Here is a 15,706-nt window from a genome sequence, read left to right on the forward strand (position 1 = left end):
TTCTCCTATAGCTTGTTAGCCCTGACAGACATCAGATATCTTTAAGGGAAATGCTTGTTGCATAACTCTGGCTAATAAGCCAGAAATATTTCTAATGATGCAGAAAGCATTCTTGAATTAATGGCTTATGTTATTGACATTTTGCTTAGTTGAATGTTTAGTTGAATCCAGAAAGCCTTGGCTTACATTCTAACAGTACAGTAATAAATAAGGAAAGAAGAACCTCATTTTTTCCTATGCATAAAATACTCCCTGTGAATTAGACTCTTTGGGTATTGACAAGTTGGGACTTACTGAAAAAATCACTTCTCTTTGAAGACATTCTGGCTCAGTATTAATATCGTGGAGATCTAGTAACTAGAGGCACCAGAGACAGTATTTTTCAAATCCATTCAAGACCTTATCTGCCAGTAAGCATTATGCAAATACCATAAACTAATTTTGACATTACTGAATGTGGACAGCTTATGAATGATTATTTTATAACAAGCATTTTCTTAATCTAGCTATGGCCTGCTGCTGCACAGACTAAGTTTTGTTGGAGTAAAAGAGTTAATGCAATGTCAAGAACTGAAATCATACAATCACAGGATTTTCAAGCTGGAAAGAACCTTAGAGATCCTTTTAGTCCAAATATATTAAATAACAAAAGTGAAGTTTTTCTTTCTCAACCAAGGTCAAGTAAGCTAACCTGACTAATGGTCAGGAAAAGAACCAAGGGTTCCTGACTCACAATTTGGTACCTCACCTTCTCCCTGATGCCTTCCTCATTAATTAAATTATTAATATTTTAATTTGATTAATTTATCTTAATAAATAAATATTTTCAATTTTCATATTTATATTTATATTATGTGTATTTATATTTATATTATGTGTAACTATTTCCTTCACTGTCAAAGACTGAAGATACTTTTAATTAAAGAATCTTTGAAAAATCCATTGGGGCAAATCCTTTGGCATTAATTAGGTAGGTCCTTGCATAATAGGCAAGCTTTTCATTGGTACAACCCACCTTCCATTGCCCATACTTTATAATTGACATGCCACAGCTTATAATTCACTGACAAAATCTTTGAGAAACCATTGTCACTTCCAGCTAATAAAGAAGTATATGGGCAGGATTTTAGTGGGCAATGCATCCCTAAATCACATAATTATGTATTGTTTGCTTTGAGAAGAGTGCTTCTGCAATAGAAAAACCTGGAAAGCATGTTATAGTTATAAAGACCAGTGAGGGTCTCAATAGCGATGAGCTTTCAAATATTTATCATCTCAATATCCCTTGGAGAATATCTGAGAATATTATCTTTCCTTTACTAATGAAAGTTAAAACATAGAGATGTTGGATTGCTTGTGTCTGGGACAAATGTGGTCAGAATTTCAAGTGTTTTGGATATTCAAATCCCAATGACTATTCAGGAAATTAGCATAAGTCATGCTCTTCTTGTTACCTATTAAAGGGTCAAGAATAGATGCCTTTAGCAAGTCAATTATTGTTCTTTTTTGCTGTTTCTCTGGTAATAAGTTAAATAATATTGTGATATATGGAAATGATATTTTCCTTGTTAACCTCTTGCTGCATCCACACCTAAGCTTGCTTCCATATGGCATTTGGTCTAAATTGGTGCTATTCTACAAAATTTTATAATCACATGGTATTAAGAGACTTTTAGAAGAGGAAAGATCACTGAACTTCTTAAATACTACTACACAAAGCCCTGCCTTGATAATCTGCAAAGAAGTTGACTCCCTGGCATCACTTACTAGCTTGCATTTTGACATTATATCATATTTAAAGAGTTATTCCTAATGCCTTATCCAGATCTCCAACTGCTGCAATTTAAACCTATTGGTTCAGGGAAAACAAACAGCTGCATTTCTATTAGGGATCAAGGTCTCTCCCTTCCCCAAACTTCAAATAAGGTGCCTTCATCATTTCAAAGCTTTTCAAGTTTCAAATGACCCCATTGTTTTATTGAAAGAGAAAAGAATGGAGCCACCCAAATCCTCTTAGGTACTAACCAGTAAACCACATGCATATATTTGGGTAACACCTGGTAACTGGAAAATATTAAGCAGGGTCCTGGTCACATAAAGAAATCATTTTGATAATAACTGTCTGGTGCTGGCCATCATCATGTTGGCATTCCTCTACTTCCATGCAACCACAGAACACATAAGATCAAAGTAGCCAGGACTGAGGACAGGGAGAGAACTTGTTTTATCACTGACTTTGTAAAAGGGAGACAAACAATGGTAGGGAAGCCTTTATTTCAATGCTTGTTCAGGAAAGCCTGTTTTCCAGGGATCAGTAGTACTTCAGCTTTGGTCTATATAACACCTTTCTTCAGAAACAGTCACAGATTATTCTCAATTCTTTTTTTTTTTTTTGTCTGTACAGGGTTCAAGGTGCTAAACAGAAAAGCTTTCTTCTATCTTTCTGTCCAGACATACTCAAGAAAACAAGAACCAAATTTGAACCACCTAATCTGTATTCTAGGACATTATCCTGTTATGTTTACTCATCCATTTATTCAATAATTGGAAACCAATTATTTCTCCTTTGGTTAATATTGAAATCCCCTTATTTTCCTACTGCCTGTTTCAAGGAGGGGATAGTGAACAGAAGCAAAAAAAAAAAATACAAAAAGGAAAGGGACAAATGAAAGATATGAGAGAAAGAGGAGAAAAAGAATGGGTAGATGGATGAATAGATAGATATGTAAATAATGTATTTAAAACATTTATTAAGTGTTTACTATGTGCTAGGCATTATATGAAGTGCTGGGATACCAATATAAACAAGTAAGAATGTTCCCTCTCACAAGGAAAAATAAAAGAAGGAAGGAAAGAAGGAAGGAAGGAAGGAAGGAAGGAAGGAAGGAAGGAAGGAAGGAAGGAAGGAGGGAGGGAAGGAAGGAAAGAAGGAAGAAAGGAGAAGAGAGGGAGGGAGGGAGGGAGGGAAGGAGGAATGGAGGAGGGAGGAAGGGAGAAAAAAAGCAGAACATTTAGGGAAAGGCAAAATACATGTGGTAAATTTGCATGAGAAGTCTCATGAGGATTTAGGGAATTCATTCTCATGTTAGCTGTTACACTATAGTCCCATTAGCAATTCTTTTCTTTCTCACTAGCTTCTGATAGCTAGTGAAATAGTTTCACCATATCATAAAACAAGTTCTCCTTAGGAGGCTAAACAAGGACAAAAATGGGGCTTAGTGATTGAAAATAAAAAGAACAGGAATGATTCATTCTTTTTTCTTCCCTCTTCCTTTCTCACTTTTTCCTTCAAGCAATTTTGGATGACTCCCACTAATTATCAGAAAGCAATGGATTTAGAGGCAAAGCTGTCCACTGCTTGTCTTGAGAAAAGTTCCTAGCAATAGAGGGAAGGAGGAAAAAGAGAAGTGGAAGGGAGCTGAGGCACACAGAGGGAAGGAGTATTAATGGAAAGGGCAGGTAGGGGGAGTACCATTCAAAGAAGTGGAATGAAATGAAAACTCTACTCCTCCTCCCCCAAATGAGACCACTATTAAACAGTAAATTTGTTTCCTCTGTAAAACTCCAGTTTCCTATTCAGTTCACAACTATACAATTAAGGGCTTGGCAAGATTCTTCATGAAAATGTGCCCTATTACTGTGGATAATCAGGTTTTGGCCTTCTATAATATGCAAACTCAGGGTGAAAGTCATGGTAACTTTAAGCTTAAGCCACACCCAGTGTAGAATGTGTAAGTTTAAACAGTTTCAATATGTCATTTCTACAGGGCCAGCATCATATATGTCACCTGGCAATGACTGCGCATAATTGACTAATTAAAATGCACTGGAGACACTCTGTCTCTCCTTGCAGAAAATTCACTGTTGAATCCTGCAGGAGGAAAAAAAACACAACAACAGTTAAAAAAAAATTAGTATAGACCAGTACACTAGTATAAGTGGTTCATCAGAAACTCATAATTAGTTGATAAACATCTGGAACATAAGCAGTTTACCATCTATAGTTGTATACTGATAGACAGCAGTATGATTAAGAGAAATGAGTTTCAGGTCATATGGCTTTGCGTCAGCCAAATGGATTGTGTTTGCAAATCCAGAGATGTTATATAATATCTTTGCCTACATCTAGGAGATTGTGGACAACCTGTTAGTGTTTTTATGCATCTTGCCTTCCTAGTTGAAGTCTCAGACGTTAAGTTGTGGCAGGTGCAGAAAATTATGGAAAATGATTAGGGATTAGACATCATAGTCATTAAGAACAGTTAGAGAGCATTTAATGTTATAGAGGCTTTCTTGGGGGAGTAATTATAGCTGCTAGTTCTTAAATACAAATAAAACACAAAGACCCAACAAGTCTGCTACTCTGGGGGGTTCTAGTCTCTCCAGGACCTACCTACCTTAATTATTCTAGGGTTGTAAGCCAGATGTTTCACTGTTTCAGTTTATCAGAGTACGCCCAACTAACTGACTTGTGATCCATCAGGAAATGACTTGGGCACTGGAAACAACAGAGGCTCACAGACAGACAGGAGTTAGGTGGTGCTCTTTAATCATTTTCTCTAAGAGGTCCTATTTGCTGTACGTTGTAGACCACCATAATGAACTTCAGATGCCCTGGAGTCATCCTCAAATGGAGAAGGCTCTAGCCAGAAATTTATAAGGATCCATTTAGCCAAGTCTGTCTGGGCTTTTTCAGACTCCTTCAGAAATCCTCTCATTTTTCTCCTTTGCCTCCATAGAAAAACTTCCTGCCCCTAGCAGAAGATCCCATTCCAATTTAACTAACTCAGATCAATCTGAAGAATCATGTATATCTTTTAGTGGTAGATACAGATGTGACAGCTTGACATTGCATGTGAGATTTATATTTTTGTTATAAACCTGACAACCTTCAATAGATACAAAACTTCAAATACCTCTCCCCAAATAACCACATTACAAAAAGATCAGACATAAAATCATATTCATGGCCTAGGGAAGGGCTTCTTAAACTTTTCCCCCCTTGTGATCTCCTTTTCACTGAGAAATTTTTACATGACCCAAGATATATAGGTATATAAAAGAGGCATCTAAATCCAAAATATTCATTGATAACAAATCATAAATTTGCTACCCTTCCATTAAATTGCAAGACCCTATATGGAATTGTATTCCACAGTTTAAGAAGCTGGAGCCTAGAGCAGTTATATAGCCAGTGGATTGAGTCAGGAGAACTTGAGTTCAAATTTGGCCTCAGATACTTGAAATGTACTAGCTGTATAATTCTGGGAAAGTCACTTAGCCCCGATGGCTTCTCAAACAAAACAAAACAAACAAAAAGACAGGAGAATCTGGGGCTTTAGGAGATAGAGTATAAGATTGTGTCTTAGGTTCTCATCTCACACCAGCAAATCTTTTAACCTCATTACCTGAGTTCCCTCATTTGCAAAATGGACATAATAATGATTGTAATGCTTACCTCACAGAATTTCCAAGATTAAATGAGATGGGGTATGTAAACAGCTTTGCAAACCTAAAGTCAACTACTATAATTATTATTATTATCTTCTGTCATTTACAATTTGTTTTAAATATGTAAATTAGCTTTAACAAAATATCAAACTTACCCTAGTTGTTTATCACTACTCCCTTTATCATTATTATTTGTATTTTTAGATTTTTCTAAATCTAAATATCTATTGTTATTTACACAGCTATTGTTATATTCCATATTGTTATGTAATTTGTTTATTATTATTATGCTTTTATAAGAAATTAATTTTCTTTAAAATTAATGCTTTTATTAGATTAATTTATTCCTTAAATCCCCTCTACAGAGGGACTGCCTTTATTCCTCATTGTCATCCACCAGAACTTATCACTATTGCCATTTGCCAAGATAGGTCTTGGGTTGAGAGTGATGATGAAATTTATCAAGAACCATTGGTAGACAAAGTTTCTACAAGGAGTCAGAGTATTTCTTACATGTTTTAAATAAATGATTCTATGACAGTCATTCTCTGTAATACTAGGCAAAATGGCAGGAGACTATCTTTATATATTATATATTGAAATTATTGATATCTACATATTCCCTGCTAGATACATAAATTCTATCTATATGATGTAATGGAAGGAGAATAGATTTAAAGTCACAAGACTGGGATTTAAGTTCCTTATTGGATACTTACTAGCTTTGTGACTACCTGTAGGCAAGTCATGTGAATCCCAGTCATTTCATCTTTAAAATGGGAATAGGACAAGATCTTGTGAGAAAAGCCCTTTGAAAATTGAGCTGTTGTTGTTAAATGGTGTCCAATCTTTAGTGGGATGACAAAAGTAACCCTACAACTCTTATGTGGCAATCAGGCCTACATAGATACTAGCAAGTGACCTAGTTTAGGCAAATAATTAGGATGGAATAACATTCCCTTCATGACATGTTTAATTTGGTTAATCTTCTTTCTTTGGAGATTGACCACTAAAAATACTAATAGAGATCATTTCTGATATAATGGCAGAGTAAGTGGTTACTTCTCAAATCAAGTTCCATCTCCACAAACCAGAAATGCTTAAAGCACCAAATTTAGGCAATTTGGCAACACCAAATTAGGCAACTGAAATTTCATTTGGAGAAATTTCATTAAGAAAAAGTTTTCTATATTGTAATATTTTTCTAAAATAAATAGACTATGAGAAACACTCTTCTTGATCAACCCACTGCAAAGTACTACAGTTGAGCTAATAGACCTACCTTTTAAATTTGGGATGTGGTAGTTTCTTTCTCATTTTGTCTCAGTATGATACCATCTGACTCACAACTCTACCCCCTTAAAAGAGAAGTAAAAGAGTGGATATTGGAGTCCCCTAGTTCTGTGATGGAGAAATTGGGTTATCATGGAAGAGATCTATCACCTAGAAAGACTGATAGTGATTTCACTATGAGATAGGGAAAATATAAAACCATCAGTAGTTATCTACCCATGGAGTTTCCATGTGGCAGGATTCCAGATAATCATTACATAAACATTAGAAAATAATTGAGAACTTACAGGTTTGCTGAAAGAGATACAGGTATAAAGAATGAGATAATTTTTACTTTCCAGAAGCTTATATTCTCATGAAAAAGACAAGTACAAATAAAGTATAAGCAGAATGAATATAAAGTTCAAATAAATACAAAATAGTTAAGTGTTTACAAATTTAATCAAATACTTAGTACAAATAAGTAATAAGTACAGATTAGGTAGTTTCTGAGAATGAAAAATCAGAAAAGACTGCATTTATAAATTGATACTTAAGCTGAATATTGATAGAGAGATACTTAATCAAAGGTTAAGAGAGAATACATTCTAGTCAAGGAGAATAGCCAGTGCAAAGGCATAGAGATCCCAACTATGAGGAGCAAAGATCATTTTGAATGTTTTCTCTCTCTCTCTCTCTCTCTCTCTCTCTCTCTCTCTCTCTCTCTGTCTCTCTCTCTCTCAGGGTTATTGGAGTCTGGTAGATAAACATAGATCATTACATTGGTGATGGCCCTTACATAATACTCAATAAAGCAGGAAAGACAGGTTGAAACCAGCTTGTAAAGAACTTTAAAAACTCAGTTGAAGAGTTTATATTTTATCATTGTCAATTCAGAGCCACTGGAGTCAATAGGGGGCCAATGGAGTTGATTGAGTAAGAGAATGACATGATCAGATCTTATCTCAAAGAACAGTGATTAGAATGGATTAAAAAGTTAATATGTCTGAAGCAAAAATCCTAAAAATGTTGAAACTAATTATCAATGAAAAAATAAGCTTCAAACAAAATGATAATGTTAATAACTCCTTTAGAAAGAAACAAAAAGTGAGCAGCACTCATTTGACATGTAGACATTTCAAAAAAGAAGAAAGATAAACAAGGGCAATCAATAAGAAAACATTTAGAAATTGAATCAGTATTCATGATTCTAAAGCAAGATATGATTTTTTAAAAAAAACTTTAATTTTCACATTGATTGAAGGCCAGAGAGAATTCAGTGACAAAAGGATTTTAGGATTTTAAGATGTTAAGGAGTTTAAAAAGTGAGAAGGATGAGTGAAAAATAATCTAAATCATAGAATAAAATCCATATTCCTTTTTAAGTTAATCATTTTCAGGATGGACAAATATAGGATAATATTGAAGGAAATTTCTTAAGTGGGTAAGAATAAGAACCAGGGGTGAAATAAATCCATACTCTAGCCTAACTTAAATGTAAGAGGATAGAAGGAAAGGACTTGCTTGATTTTATCCTTTTGTGGGACAGTCAGGAAAGAAACAATGTGGCATAGAGAAGAATATATGAAGGAGAGCCAGGAGTCAAGTAGAATCCTAGAACGGGAACATTAAAGTCCATTCTCACAAAAATGGGGAAGATATGATGAAAGTCTCACAACAGGCTTGATTTTAGGAGAGTGAGCACTTTAAGGAAACCCCCTTTGTGATCTAGGATTGTTCTTTCCAGAATCACATCTTGCCCTGGGAGATGATATCTATTGAGCATACAGTTTGAGAGATGGTTGGACAGTGGGACTTAGAACATATGAATGATCTTAGGCTGAGCAGGTAATGAATATAACAGTATAGAGCAGAGCCAGACCTGTGACATGGAAAATAGCATGACTTCTACCACACTACACTGCCTCCTTCATGAATTAGTACAGGATGTCCCAAAAGCCTTAGTGTGGTTTTGAACTTTATTAGTTTTAATAGCTTAAAGCCACCTTAAGACTTTTGGTACACCCTGTATTTCTGGAAACTAGACTCTTCAGAATAAGATTCTATAAAAAGAGGGAAATGGAGACAAAGGGAGGAATAAAATATATATTTATAGTAGGAAAAGAGGGGCAAAATGTTTACTTTCCAGAAGCATGGCCTTATACAGGGATATATGAAGAATGAAGAAAGATTTTGCAGGCATAAAAATTATGAATCGGAAATTAGATTTCATAACACCAAAGAAAAAGAAAGAAATAAGCAACCTATGGGAAGGAAAGCAAAGTAAAGAAAAATGAATGTTAAAAGAATGGATGCAAGTAGAAACAGGGAGGATGCTGAACTATACACTTGTAATAGGGAATGGGAAAAGAAAAACTAAACAAAGAGGAATAAAAATAAACAAAAAGAAAAATGAAATCATTAAGCTTGAGGAACTTGGGATAATAGAGTAATGGGAAGGATAATAGGATGTGTTTGTGGAAGGAAACTGGGATCATCTTAGTATAAGTGAAACTGATAACAGGGACCAAAATGTGGAGGAGGATAAAAAAGGGAGGAGGGGAAAATCAATATATAAATATACTAATAAGTGTGTATTTAAGTTCAAAAATCAATAACACTCTGAATGATTTTAACTGTATCCTATACTTACAAAATGGAATATAGGAATGGAACCAATATTGTTTTATCCTTTGGAAAGATACATAGGAGAAATTATATACTAATAAAATCAACCATTCATTAAGTATTGAATACATGCAATGTGCTGAAGATAATGAATGGATAGAGATATGAAACAGTTCTTGCCCTCAATAAACTTGTATTCTATCAGGGGCTGCCTGTTACTTAACAGTACTTAAAAGTACTTGGTAACCAAGTACTTAACAGAGGAAATTGGAACTCTGCTATTAGAATTTCTGATATTACTGGTTTAGGGTTTTGGAGAATGCCAAAGAAAAGAGCTAAGGCCTCAATGTAATCCCACTTCAACCAAAATTATGAGTCTAAGCAAGGTAAAAATATAATTCTAGAAGTGAATGAGCCAGTAGGCACTGAGCAAACAAATAGGAGAAAAAGGGTAAGGAGTTAGCCAACTGTCCAAGAAGAGAGGCATGAGATACAGTTACACAGAGCCCAAAATTGAATAACAACCTGGAGATCCAGAGCAGAGTCTTAAATTAGGCAAAAGGAACCAGAACAAGAAAACATCCCAGGGACTGATGAACTCTCCCTCCAAAATTTAACTTATGGAATTTTGTATTCTCTCCTTTGACTTACACTTATTTGTATGCAGGCCATGCATCTGTAATCTTCTTGAGGGACAGGAACATTTTTTTTTTTTTTGGTCTTATGTCTTGAATGTAGTGGTACTCATCAAACAAACCTGATAAATTGAAATATATATAGATAAGTTGTCAGGTATCTGGGGTGAGATCAGTCAGGAGATTCAATTTTAATATTGAAGAGTTTCTATATTAAAATTGAATCTCCTGATTGATCTCACCCAAAATTCCAAATTAGTAAAGATCTCAGAGGACACATATTCCAACCTTCCTAAAGATAATTATTTGAATTCAGATATGAGACCATAATTACCTCTAAGATTTTATCTCATTATATTTGACTCAAACAAAGAGGCTGTCGAGAGATCATATTGATCCTGACATTGTCAGAATCTATATAATTCACTAGTTGTCCCTACTAGGTTAGTATCATTTAAAACTTAATACAAATGCCATCTGAGCATTTTAGCCAAGTACTTTTAAAGTGTTAAAAGCTCAAGACCAGTAATAAATCTTAAAGTTGTTCCACTAGAGACCCCCTTCCTAAATGAAATTAGCTCCCTAATAACTATTCTTTAGGCCAATAAACCAGTTATGAAACTACTTAGTCAGAATATAATTCAGTTCACACCTCTCCCTTTGGATATAAGACTATCATGAGAGACTTCATATATGTATTGCTAAATCTAGGCAAATAATATCTATAATATATTTTACCAGTATAATAATCTTGTCAAAAATGTAAAAGAGGTTAATCTGGGATGACCTGTTTCTAAGGAAGCCACACAAGTTCTTTGTGATAATTACTTCCTTTCCTAAATGGTCATAAACTATCCCTTTAATAATATGTTCTTTTATTTTGTCAGGAATCTAAGTTTAGCTCATTGTTCTATAGTTTGCAGACTCCATTCTCTTCCCTTTTGCAAAATTCAGTGCATTTATCCTTCTCCGCCCTCCACTGGTAGACTCTTCAAAATTATTTGTTTTTAAAAAATATATTTATTTGAAATTTAATACAGAATTTAAAAAGAAGAAAAGGACAGAAAAAGAAAAATTGTATCAGGTAGACAGAACATAAGAAAACATTTGAAATATGTAATAATAAACTTCCATTTCAAGAAAGCATATATATTATTTCATATTTTTCTAGGCCAGTTAGTAAGAAAGTGATGCTTGAATGAGGGAAATGACTCACCCAGGATCACACAACTAATGTTTCAGACACAGGACATGAGACCTCATCAATCTGGCTCCAAGTTCAGTACTCTGTCCAGTATGCTGTGCTGCCTCTCATCATTTCCCAATATTATTTCTTAATTATCTATATTGGAAATCTCCATCTGAATATCCCATTGACATCTGAAATGAAACAAAAAAAACTATAACTCATTATATTTCAAACTGAAACCTCTACTCCTCTAAATTTTCCTGTTTCTCTTGGGGATGCCCACATCCTTTTAGTTACCAAGGTTCACAACCTGGAGTCATGATTGACTCTTTTCTTTCCCTTGAATCCTACATCCACTAAGTTGCCAAGTTTTACCAATTCTACTTCTACAAAATTTCTCACAACTATGCTTTCCTTTTCACTCATACAGCTCTGTTATTATCACTTATCTGAACTTTGGCACTGTATTCCCTCATCTTTTCTACCTCAAAAAATCCATAGCATTTTTCAAAGCCCAGCTCAGATACTCCCTTCTATTCAAAGCCATAACACTTATTGCTAGTGTTTTATTCCTCTTGAAATTACTTTGTAAAATTTTATATAATGAGTATTCATTTGTGTACTTGTTATTGCTTCATCTCAGCAGTCCCTTAAGAATATCAATAGGCTTTATTTTATTTCCCAAATGATTAGGCGATTGCTTTACATCTTGTAGACATTTAATTAGCATTTATTGAATTGGAACCATGTAATTTTATACCTTTAGATTTCAAGGATTTATCCAAAAGGATGATGCTTTTTTTTCCAAAATAAGTTCCCAAAGATAAATTTGTCAATGGCAACTTCCATGGACAAAACCATATCTTGAGATGGGTCCCAGAGATCTGAAAATGTCAAAGTTGGAGGACACTTGGAGTCCTTCAGCAGAGTAGGAAAAAATTAGTTCAGGACTTCTTCTTGTTAGACTTAGTTAACATAGGAAGCTACTTAGATGACTGTGTGGATGAGCTCCTTTCCTGCTCCTCCTCAGCTTCCCTCCTTCAACTGAAAGTGATCTCTCTGCTACTCATAGGTGAGTGTTGTGGTAGAAAGAGCACTTAAATGAAAATCAGGAGAGTCACAGTCCAGTACCAGCTTCTCCATTAGCTAGTTATAACTTTGTTTAGTCCATTTAAGTCTCTCTAGGTCTTAATCTCCTCTTCACTAAAATTAGAGGGTTGGACTAGGAGATCACTAAGGTCTCTTTTAAGTCTATAATTCTATGATCCTATGATTAAGGCACAGTGCCTTACAGACACATAATAGTATACACTTAATAGATATTTGTTGGATTTAATTGAATTGACCTTCTCACTCCCTCTGAACTCCAGCATTCTATGACTCAAATTCATGCATTACAATACAGATAACAATTTTTTTAAAGATGAAAAACATCACTGCTTCCTAAGGAATAATTTCCCTAAAGATTGGCTCATAGGCATAATGAATTTTAACTAGAATTTTTTTTTATCATTGGTGAAGATGTATGAACTAAAGATTATAAAGTTAACACCTTGCCATTATATTAATTGGTTTTACATTTATTTAACTGAAATAAATATTTTCTGGGCTCCATTTTTGTTCATCCTAAGAAAAGAATAAACTCTTGGGAATCTCACTTATCATCAAAGAATGTATATATCAACACATTCCTTTGATAGTCCTAAAGATGAATGGGTGAGGTAAAGATTTAAGAAGTTTGGTTATTTTGTCTATAGCTATGTTCTAATTAGTAAATCTAGAAAGAGTAAGAATGATCAAGCTATGATATGTATAGTGTACATAGGTACATGCAGTATACATATTTATATATATATATACATATATGATATATACATATCATATATTAATGTACATATGTAGATATACTTCATATGTATATATAGTAGTATACATATGCATATATTATTATATATTTATATATACATGTGTACATATTATATATATTTAAATATACATATTATTCTGAGAAAGGGGTCTCTAATTTTCAGGAGGCTGCCAAAGTGATCTATGACATAAAGGAATGCCCTGGTTTAAAATATTTGAAATAGAAGCAAGAATCTTCTGTTCATTGATCCATTGAGTCCCTAGGAGCAAATAATTCGATGTCTTGGCCCTATATGATTCTTCTTTTAATAGTGGGACAGGATGGTGTAGAAATATTTGCTAATTGGCATGCTTCACAAAGACTATAAAGTCAATTCCATGATAGTACAGTGAAGGAGACTGTGGGATTCCAAAAGCTAAAGCTGCATAGAGTATTTATTAATATAATATAAACACAGAGTATTATTATTATTATCAGTTGAAGAGGAGAAGGGAAGTAGTGGGAGGGGGAATAATTTGTGTGTAGGAATGACAGATGGGGCTGATCCGTTTTTGGTTTATCTGCCCATCTGGACTTTCAAAAGAAAAGAAAGTGGTGTGGTAACAATTTCATAGCAAAGGCCACAGCCTGGTTAATCTGAAGGGAAATTTTTTCAAGAAACTTCTGAAAACATAGATTTGGCCTATTGATTTAATATTAATCAGGTTTGACTGTACATTGTGTTGCCAGAGAAACTTGAGGCATGCTTCAGTTGTCAATTCCAGTTTTTCCTTCAGGTCTCCCTGATTGCATGAGTCATGAACAGCTTGGATAACAGCTACAATGGCATTCATGCTCTTCTCTAGGAAGTCCTTTTTTGCAAGACTCAGGAATCCTGGAACGGAAACAGAATTGATGATGAGCAGGGGGAAAAAAATCCTCATCACTCAACCTTCCATTTAGTTGGAAATGAAGCACATTTCACATTGAACTCCTGCCAAAATGTGGAGCCTAAGAAAGGGAATAAGGCTAAGGGTGAGACAGAAAATTTAAAAAAGGGAGAATGGAAAAGAAATGGGCTAGAAAGAAGCAAAAAGAGTTGTATAGGAGAAGGCCTGAAATGTTAAGGGAAATTGGCAAAATCTGTGTAAATCAGAAAAAATAGTTACTTTTGCAAGGAATCAACTTTTTATCACACCAAAATGCTATAAGATAGAGGGACAAGGTAGAAAGAACTCTGGATTTGCAGTTTCAGGATCAGTTTCAAGTTGTGACTCCTTATGTGACCTTGGCAAGGTTCTTCTGATCTCTCAGCCTCAATTTCTTCATCTGTCAAATAATATTATAGATAGTGCTTATATAAAGCTTTAATATTTGCAAAATGCTTTACCAATATGGAATTGAATTAAATGGTGTAATGTCCTAGAATCTAGGAACAAGAACTGAAGAGCATATATTTCTTTGAATATTAGAAACTAGAAAGGCAGCTTATAGTAATATAAGTGGAGAGTTTGAATCAGGAAGACCTAGTTCCAAGTTCTCCCTCTGCCATATATGGACCACATGATCTTGAGTACTTCTTAGAAAGGAAGCAATTTACTAAAACCATAAATTGTAGAGTAAATGTTCATATACATTGGTAGAAGGTATTCCTTACTTGGAGCTCTCTATACCAGAAGTTCTTGATCTGGGATCACAACAATCTTATGGTGAGCCATGAACTTGGAATAGAATATAAGACATTTTGATGATTGTTTTTCAATATTATTAGTTTCCTTTGTAATCCCATGTATTTTACTTTATACATTTAAAAACATTATTCTGAGAAGGGGTCCAAAGACTTCATCAGTCTCATAAAAGGGACAAAAAGGATCCATACCACACACAAATGGAAACTGACCCCCCCCCTTTTCATTGGAAAAATCACAGATACAATTTGAAAAATTAGAGGCAGGTTTGAAAACATGTGTAAGCCTAATCAGAAGTACTAAAACTAGAGGAGTGGAAGTAGGATAAGGGTGGGGATGTTCTTCATGGATTATTTAATAGATGTCCAAAGAAACAATAATGTATATGTTGAAAATGTTAGCTGAGTCATAAATGATTGAAAACAAAGAAAAATCCCATAGTAATGCTTCTTATTCCCAGTTTAATGCATTCAGTTGCTAAGGAGTTTCTTCCTGTGTGTATTTTCCTGTCATGAAAATCTGGGTAATAATAAGAAAGACATGAGGCTATAAAGGCCAACTGGGAAACTCTTCAATGAAAAAGTGCATCTGTTATTCTGTATTTCAATCAGATGTGTAAATTAGGGGTAAAAGAAAAAAATTGGGGTATCCTTCTCCATACTTCACCCCCTACAGAGTTCTTTAGCCCTCCTTTGAACCTAACATCTAGCATGACAATTTTGAATACTGGTAACACTATAATTGATTGTTTCCAGTAAAATGCCTCTTGAAATGACAGTAATATTCTACCATGGATTTTTTTTTTGCATTTTTGTTCCTTAATTGTTCATTAATTCTCCTTGACAGAATATATAAATTTAAGCCACTTTGCAAAACTTAAAGTACTACACAAATGTCAGGTAATAATAATAGCTGTTAGTATAAAAATGGGGATATTAGGCTAGTTTTTCCTTTTCTTTATTTCTCTAGAACTTAACAGTGCCTGATACATAGTAGA

At 34.3% G+C, this 15,706-nt stretch overlaps 1 long non-coding RNA gene across 1 annotated transcript in view; it reads left to right on the top strand.

Annotated features, from left to right (window-relative positions):
* LOC116420492 overlaps positions 1-15,706 on the top strand; it is a 49,461-nt gene that overhangs the window by 7,355 nt on the left and 26,400 nt on the right. The window lies entirely within an intron of this gene.

Source organism: Sarcophilus harrisii, chromosome 1, assembly GCF_902635505.1.
Source record: "Sarcophilus harrisii chromosome 1, mSarHar1.11, whole genome shotgun sequence".
NCBI lineage: Eukaryota > Metazoa > Chordata > Mammalia > Dasyuromorphia > Dasyuridae > Sarcophilus > Sarcophilus harrisii.